Source organism: Nylanderia fulva, unplaced genomic scaffold (assembly GCF_048542155.1).
Source record: "Nylanderia fulva isolate GAGA-0341 unplaced genomic scaffold, ASM4854215v1 Scaffold186, whole genome shotgun sequence".
In the NCBI taxonomy this organism is placed as follows: Eukaryota; Metazoa; Arthropoda; class Insecta; order Hymenoptera; family Formicidae; genus Nylanderia; species Nylanderia fulva.
This window is the reverse complement of record NW_028190119.1, coordinates 217,920-226,858: the sequence shown is the minus strand read 5'-3', so window position 1 is coordinate 226,858 and position 8,939 is coordinate 217,920. Positions and strand designations below refer to the sequence as shown.

Here is an 8,939-nt window from a genome sequence, read left to right as displayed (position 1 = left end):
TCACTTTCTCAGGTGAGGGAAGAGGCCGAATATCGTCACTATCCACCTCATACCCCTCCCCAGTCAGTGAGTCCGATGAGCTAATAGGCACCACCGGCTCAAAGAACTGGACACAAACATGACCGGCACAAAAGACCGACTCTCCACGCGAGCACTCCCGAAAGAAGGCATCCACGTACCACGACAGTACCTTGTATTCGGGCAACACAAGATACTTCCGCACATCACCCTCCAAAAGTACTCGGCGAATACGCGCAGCAAGTTCCTTCGGATCAACACTTCGATCACGAGTATCCCAGCTACGAGCTAGGTCGCGTAATCGTTCACGCACCGTGTCTTTTTCACTCCTCGGCACTGTAGCTGTCCTGTCTGCAGCCCCAGCCGGCAAAGCTGCAGACGACCTGTCGTACGATGACGACATGGAGGGAGCCAGGCCTACACCCCCCCCACGCCGGTTCCTGGTATCCGACTCCAGGACGTCAGTTGTCTTCTTATTGTCCATTCCCATCTGAAAAAGAAGAAGTTGGTTTTTTCTGTCGGGGGTTTTCCTTCCCCTTAGGAGGTTGCCTTACTCAGCTAACGGGGCCCCCCCCCCCGGGTGTTATGTCAGTGTTTTCCTTCACCTAGTGCAGTGGACAAGTCCTTTTTAGGGCCTGCACGCCCATCACACCCCGTTCATCCATCACCACACACTCCAGCTCGGGTACCTCGGGATTGCGACACCCGTACACTACAGGGATGAGTCTGTAGTGCCCCTGAGGGATGATTGTTCTGCTACTATATATATTATTTGCATTTATCATTTTTGTTTTTTTTTATTAGTGCACATTTATCAAAATTGCTTTTTGTTTTTATTTTAAAATTGAGTTCTTTTTATTTTAAAACTTCAAAACACAACAACGGTTGAAACAACGGTTTTTAATTGTATAGAATATATTATATATGTATGTATTAGAAATAACTTCATTGGATATCTGTACTATACATACATAATATGACATTTAAAATGTTTTTCGAAAATTATAATAAAAAATAAATGCTAAAAAATTATATTGATATACAAAAATATATGTATACAGTGAATATGTTTATTACATCCACTGTTTATATGTACATACATTTTCGTATATCCATATAATTTCTTTAGCATTTATTTTTTATGATATTCGAAAAACATTTTGTACGTCATATTATGTATATAGTACACGGATATCCAATGTCGAATAAAATTAGCTGGAATCTTGATATAATATATATATATATATATATATATATATCAGAAAGAAATATTTTTATTGGCTCTCAATATTAAAAATATAAATATGATGTTTTTTTTTTTTTAAATCGGCCAACAGAGCCAAAGCACGAAATATTAATTATTCGAAACTGTATCTCTTGGTTTGAAAAAAACATATTTATATTCTTAATATTGAGAGCCGATAAAAATATTTCTTTGTGATTTTATTCACGCCTTGGCCTAATCACGGCGTTATTTACTAACATCTACTAAAAGGCAAATGAAAAATATAGGATCGAAAGGGTCTGGATAGCTTAGTTGGTAAGAGCAGTCGCCCGGAAAGTGAAAGACGCGGGTTCGATTCCCGCTTCAGCGACTTTTCGGACCTATATTTTTCGCGCCTATTTCTCCATATGTAAGTTTCGAGATTAATTTATATATGGAACTTAGTGATCTCAAACCAAAAGATACAGTTCCGAATAATTAATTTTTCGTGCTTTGGCTCTGTTGACCGATTAAAAAAAAACATTATATATATATATATATATATGTATATATATATGTTATATATGTTATATATTATATATATATATTATATATATATTAAAAAACATTATATCGAAAAATGTATTGTAGAAGGAAGTTTAAACCGAAAAATGTATTGTAGCTCTCGGAGACTTTTTTGCAGATCGTTAAAATTTTGAAATTTTTAATACATTTTTTGTTTTTATTCTCCCAATTTTAGAAGGATACAACTTGGAAGGAAAATATTTTTGGATCCATGTTTATATAAAATGTTTTTTATTTTTACCTCTAAAGTATGCTCTTAAAATCTGTGACATAGTTTAGAAAATGTACTTTTTCAGATTTTCTTTCAGAAATCTTGTACTTTTTCATACATGTATTTTATCATGTTCAAGAGCGGCCGATACATTCGCGAATTATGTAAATTTTTTAAGATTATCATTATAAAATATTCGGTGCGGCGAACGGTCGTTTGTTGTTCTTTGCGCTGTATTTTTGTCCTCGTCAACTTTGTTGTTGTGTCAAAGTTATAAGTTAATAGCTAATAGAGCTAAGTGCTTATTGTTTCGTAAATATTCTAAATAAAAATTTGACAACTCGAAAATAATCAGGTAGACCGGCGTAAACATAACGCGCGCGAAGGCAGGACAACGACTTCCCTTTTTTCTGGTCTTTCGATTAGCTGTTTGTGCGTGTTTTTCCCGGGGCAAAACATCGAGACAAGACGTCGTGCGCGTGCGCGGCAAAAATAAAGAATCCTTTAAATAAAAAGCCAGAGTATCCACTAACTGCGCAAAACGTTTGCGAACGTTTGTAAACGTTACGAGCGCTTGTAAAACTAATAATAATATTATAATAATATAATAATAATGTAGTATCGGGACTCCTCTATAACGCGTAAGTGGGTGATGCGGAGAAGGTTGGGCAGAGGGCCTAGGTAGCTTAATGGTTAGAGCAGTCGCCCGGAAAGCGGAAGGTTCCGGGTTCGAGTCCCGGTCTAGTCACCCAAAGGCCCGATTCTTTTTCGCGGATCCTACTATAATATAATATAATAAAAATATATAATTTTGTAAGCGTTTGTGACGTTCACAAACATTTGCAAACATCTTGCGCGGTTGATAGATACCCGGCTTAAGGCCCCGAAGCGTCCACGCCAGATTTCTTGTTTTTCACCAAAACATGCACAAATCGTTTTCGGACAATTAACCGTGCTTTTTTTGTCGCTCGCAGAACGCAGACTTACACGCCGATCGCCTTTCGCGATTATTTCGGAGTCGCTCGTTTCGTAATCACTAAATCAGATTATTTACGTTTTTGTTACGTTTTTTCTTGTATTGGTAGATTAGAATAAGTTCATTGTTTGTTTTACAAAGTCAACCGCTTTTTTTACACTTGCATCCCTTCACTTTTTCCACGCCTATTTTTTTTTATTTTCCGGAAACAAAAATCCTTAAAATTTTTTAAATGTTTTTGGGATGAAAATGAGAATAGAAATTTTCACATCGTTTACTTTTTCACGAACCTTTTTTTTGTAAAATTTTCTATATACAATACTTACAACATTTCTGGATGTACCGAAAAAATATCCTGGATATAATGATAATGATGATTCAGAACTGCCTTCATATGCAAGAATTGCTAATTGATATATTTCTCTTTCTGCACATTCTCCAAGTCCTCGTACGTGTATCCAGTAATAACCCAAAGTTTGATTTGCACTTAAAATAAAATCAACACGTTCACCTACGCAATAAGAATAATAAATATATTTGTGTACGTAGTAAAAAAAGCAATACGCATGCACACATTCACACACCCGCGGCACATACGCGTGCACGCGCACATATGTATATAGGATGTCCATAAAATATATGCCCATTCGCTATATTTCGCAGTTACATGTATTTCGTGGTTTTTTAATAATTTTGAGCCGTTTCGAAAATATAGGGATGGGGATTTTATGGATACCTTATATTACATATATTGTATACATACAGGGTCTCAAAATTAGATTGACAAACTTCAAGTGGTTATAAAGGAAATGAAAACAAGCTAATTTTGTCAATAAACATTTTTGTAAATGTGTCATTTTGGTAGTAAAGTGATTTTTGAAATGAAGTGTAATAGATCTAATAAGTCTTTGTACATTAAAAATTCTTACAAAGAATAATTTATTTTTTAATTATAAGTAATAAACATTTGTTTTATTAATTATTTGTGATAATTGTGCATCTTAAAGGAGCTACCTCCGATTATCTTGACCTTGACATATGTTGTCAAGGTCATGACCCTGAGTACCCTCCAAAAGGTTTTAATCTGCGTTTGTAATTAATTACAAAATGATTAACAACTAGCGTTTCGGACCGCGCTTTGTGTGGTCCTCAAAGCCTTTTTAATCAAACCGCGGAAAGCGTGGTCCTCATATAGTAGCCTATATAAAACTTGGCCGATTTTCAGCTGACTCCGCCTAGCAACTCCCCTTGTCGCGCATCGTCTACAACCCGCTGGCGCCTCAGGAGCGTGTGATTTGAGAATATACGTGAAATAACTTTTTTTAATCTTTTTATTGCTTTTCTCCACTCTTTTCTCCTTATTTCTTTTTCTTCTCTCTCTCTTCTTCTTCCCTTTCCCCCTCCTCTTCTCTCAATTTTCTTACCACTCTCTCCTCTACTCCTCCTAATAGCTTCATAAAATATCCTCTCCACTCTTCCATCTCAATCTCCTCATTTATTCCCTTCTTCTTCCTCCTTTTCTTGTTCACTATTTCCCACACCTCTTTTTCTCTTTTTACTTCCGCCGCTTTTTTCTACCTCTCATTCTCCTCTCTTTTCTTTCTCTCACATAGCTTCTTATATTCTCCTCTTCTTCTTCTGTACTCCTCTCCTTCTCCCCCTTCTCTTCTCTACCTCCTCAGCTCCCCCTTCATCTCCCTTTTTTCTTCTCTACATTCTTCATCCCACCATCCTCTCTTCTCCGCCTTTCCTTCTTTCACTTCTTTCTCCGTTCAACAATTCTGAGATTGTGCTCTATTGCGAACTGAACGCTGTCGTTCTTTAAGTCGCCTTATTTGTTGTGGAACTGTTTCTCGTGTTCTTTTATCTACAACTTGTAACCGTTGTTCATCGAGACATTTTATTTGTTTCTCTTGCGTTTCCTGATCTCTACTGATTGTTGTGCGAAAATTTTAATTAACTAAACACAAAGATCTCTGTTATGTCGTTTTTCGTTTTCTTTTTAAAATAGTTTCCATTTTCTGCTTCATCAAACGCAATTTTCTCTCTTCAATGCTCTCTCGAGCATACCTCAAAGATCTTGCTAAGCTTATTTGATTCACACAAGCATCATGTTCCTCTTTGTTCTCATTGAGTCTATTTAATTCTTTTTTCCTCGCATCTTGAGTTTTTCTAGATAATTTAGTTTTTACTTTTGGCATTTTAAGCCTAGTCAAAGGTTACTATTATATTAGATCAATTAATTAAATTTAATTTGATCTTAAATTAAGATCAAGTATTTTAATATTGTATCAATTTTTAATTTATGATTTAAATAATTTATATTTTTAACATTAACAATTATATATCAATCTGTCTTTCAATATTATTTTTGTTAATTGTTTTTATTTAATAGATATTTATATTACGATGTCGTAATTCAGTTAAATATTATAGTAATGTAATCAATTATATAAATTTAAATAAATTAATTAAAAAACTTAAACCAATTATTTGATATGTAAACCCGTTATCAAAATAAAGTTTGATGTATTTATCGACGAAGTCTAAAATTTAAAAATTACTTCAGTTGAATGATTGGGTTTAACACAAATAAAATGAAACTTAAATCTGGTGTTACCTGTCGATAGCAGTATAGTCAACTCGATAGCATATATCAAAGAAGGAGATATGTACTTGAATTTTTCTATTATTTCCTTTCTTTTGTTTAACACCAATAAAGTATTTAAAGCTTTTAAATATTCTCGAGATATGTACTTGCATTTTTCTATTATTTTCTTTTTCTTGTTTAACACCAATAAAGTATTTAAAACTTTTAAATATTCTCTTTTAAATATCTTTTTAAATATCTTGTTTATATTTGAAATGAGTCTCAAACATCAATAATTGACATATAACAATTGACATAAATTGATAATTAGTATGTAAATCTAACCACATATTTATTACGTTATCAAATGCCATTATGTCTCAAATAAATAGTAAAAATCAAATTAAAAATTTTATAATAAAAGAAATGAATGAAATAGAAAGAGATACTGAAAATTATATAATGGAAGAAATGAATGAAAGAGAAAGAGAAACTAATGAAATATTAAGACAAATCAATGAATATCATAATGGTAAATATAAACAGTAATTAATTTTAATTAAACTGTTTCGAAACAACCGTTAATTTAATTTGGTAGTTGTTGAAACGAATGTCTGGATCCACCTTGAATAAGGTGCGAAACGAGGCTTAATATTCGAAGGATTAACGAATTAGATAAATTGGCAATTTGGAGATCCATATAGAATTTAAGTCACAAACACTTTATTTCATAATACAAGTCTTAACATAAATCGGTATAAACAAAATTCGTTAGTCGACCGGCAAGGTTCGTGATCGGCGGCAATGTTGACTCGGAGAGAATTTGTATTGGCGGTAAAGTCTTATTGTTTTCACTCGCCCTTGAGTTAAATTGTCGTGTTGACATGAAACGTAGGTTTCTGTTTCTTTCTCACGAGTGGCCGTCTCAAAGAATAAGAATAAGGAGTACGCGAGCGAGATAGAGTTAAAGGAGAGATTAATTTCACTAGAGAGAGGGAGAGAGATAGCAAAGAAAGTAGAATTAAACATTTGCAGACAAACCCGTGAGCTCTGGCCGAAACCGAAAATCCTTAGGAGACCAGAATCTTGTCCGTAGTGATGGGGGGTTTGTTGCAGACAATTGGAATTCAATCATTTCTTCTTGAATAAATGTAGTTTGATATCGCTTGATACCTCGGAGATGATATTCGCTTGATCTCTCTTCGAATTCTCTTCTACAAATTCCTCTCTTTAGCCTTTCAAAACTTGTCTCCTTTTATTTTTACGGCGCACAAAACAAGTGGCACACCTTCCGGGCTCCGAAACAACCGAAAAGAGAGTGAGTAATCCCACTCTCCCTCGATCCGCACGCTCTCGTATCTCCTTATACTTTCGGGGGGAAATCGTGTGATTGGTCGCGTTTCGCGTTTGTCCAAATTCATGCGATATTGGGTCACCTTTATGTACCTTAAAGCCGGAACGCGCGGGTACACTTGATTTCAAACATAAACTAATCTTTTATTAATTTTATTTATTTGCATAATAAAAGAAATGAATAAAATAGAGAGTTATTGGCATAATAGAAGAATAATGAATGAAATAGAAAGAGCTAATGAAATAAATAAAACGAATAAAATAGAAAGTGTTGTTATTAATGAAACCAATGGATTAGAAGATAAATGTTTAACGATTAATGAAATATCAATAGAAATCAATGAATTTTATAATGGTAAATATGTATAAACAATAATTAATTTGAATTAAAATAATCTTTTACATGATGCCATAAATAATATTCTAACTTATAAATTAAAAATTTCAGTATTCGAAGATGAGTTTAATCAATTATTATTAGATGTGTTAGATCAATTCGAGAAAGAACAAAAAGAGCAAAAGAAGGAATGTAAAAAGAAAAGGTTTAAGAAAGAAAATGAAAAGCGTAAAGAAGAAAAAAAATGATAAGAGTGATAAGAATAATAAGAAATTAAAAAAAAATAAAAAATAAATTTAAAAAAAATTAAATTTATAATTTACTTTTAATTTTTTTTAATATTATTAATTTGTTGTATTTTCAAAAAATAAATATATTTTCTTATATGTATAAATATTTTTATTTAATATAAATGATATTAATAGCATTCCCAAAAAATTTGTAAAATTTTCAATTTGTTTTGTATTTAAATGTTAATTTGTATTTTCAAAAAATAAATGTATTTTCTTATATGTATAAATATATTTATTTAATAAAAATAATATTAATGGTATTCCCGAAAAATTTGATACTTTTGTCAAAATCGCTCAATAAACATATGTTTACGTGAGTGGGTGCGTGGGTAGACGAATAAAAATATATTACACAGTCTACAACATTCCCAAGATGGCATTCTCGAAAAATTTGTAAAATTTTGGTACAGATTGCGTAAAAATTGATCAATAAACGTGTGTTTACGTGGGTGGATAAAAATATGTTACACAGCCTATAACATTCCCAAGATGATAAAGAATCAACTCTTAAAATTGCATTTCAATCGGTCTACTTGTTTTAAAGATCATCGAGGACAAACAAACAAACTGACAAACTCTTTGTCTTTATATATTAGTACAGATTATATCGATAATAAATATCGGTTTGCGTTGTATACAGGTTTTATAGTTGGAACAGTAACAGTTAATTCGCAGTGAAATAAATAAAATATGAAATTCTATGCATTTCTCGCATTCAATTTCACAATCATTATTTGGCGGAATTTATTTTCAAAAAGACATTTCATGGTGAAAACTGATTAGATGCTTTCTTTGAAATAATGACAGTAAATATGCCGATGGGGGTAGATAGTCTCAATGACTTTGACCTCGACGTAGTATGTAGTCCGCAATAAGTATCACAAGGTTTTAGCAGTTGCTCCTTGTTTTGACATTGTGTTATGACATCATTTAATAGAGTGTACATAGCTTAGCAAAACTTATTTATGCGTAATAAAGTAAATGTTATGGACGGGGAAGCCCCTCCCCCGCCCACGCGTTGACTTTACTGTGTGTGTGTATGTGTGTGTGCGCGTGCACGTGCGTGCGTGCGTGTGTGTGTGTGTGTGTTGTATGTGTGTGTGATTGAAAACCGAAATTGAAAACCCATGTGGGACGTCGCTTTGCGTGAAAAAATATTTGCGTAATGTTTTATTTATTAGATTAATTTCGTGAATAACTTTGTAATTAATGACAAACATAGATTGAAACCTTTTACTTAAAATTATGACCTTGACAACATATGTCAAGGTCAAAATAATCGGAGATGGCTTCCCTAAAGTGCATAATTATCTTATTTGTTTATATTATAATTTCTTTCTTTCTTAATAACATCATAAAAATAAAATATATA

The 8,939-nt window shown here is 33.0% G+C and overlaps 1 non-coding gene across 1 annotated transcript; it reads left to right on the top strand.

The window, feature by feature from the left end:
• The first annotated feature begins 1,540 nt into the window (after window positions 1–1,540).
• Window positions 1,541–1,615, top strand: TRNAS-GGA (transfer RNA serine (anticodon GGA)). The gene has a single exon. It is a non-coding gene; the product is annotated as a tRNA-Ser (tRNA).
• The last annotated feature ends 7,324 nt before the right edge of the window (window positions 1,616–8,939 follow it).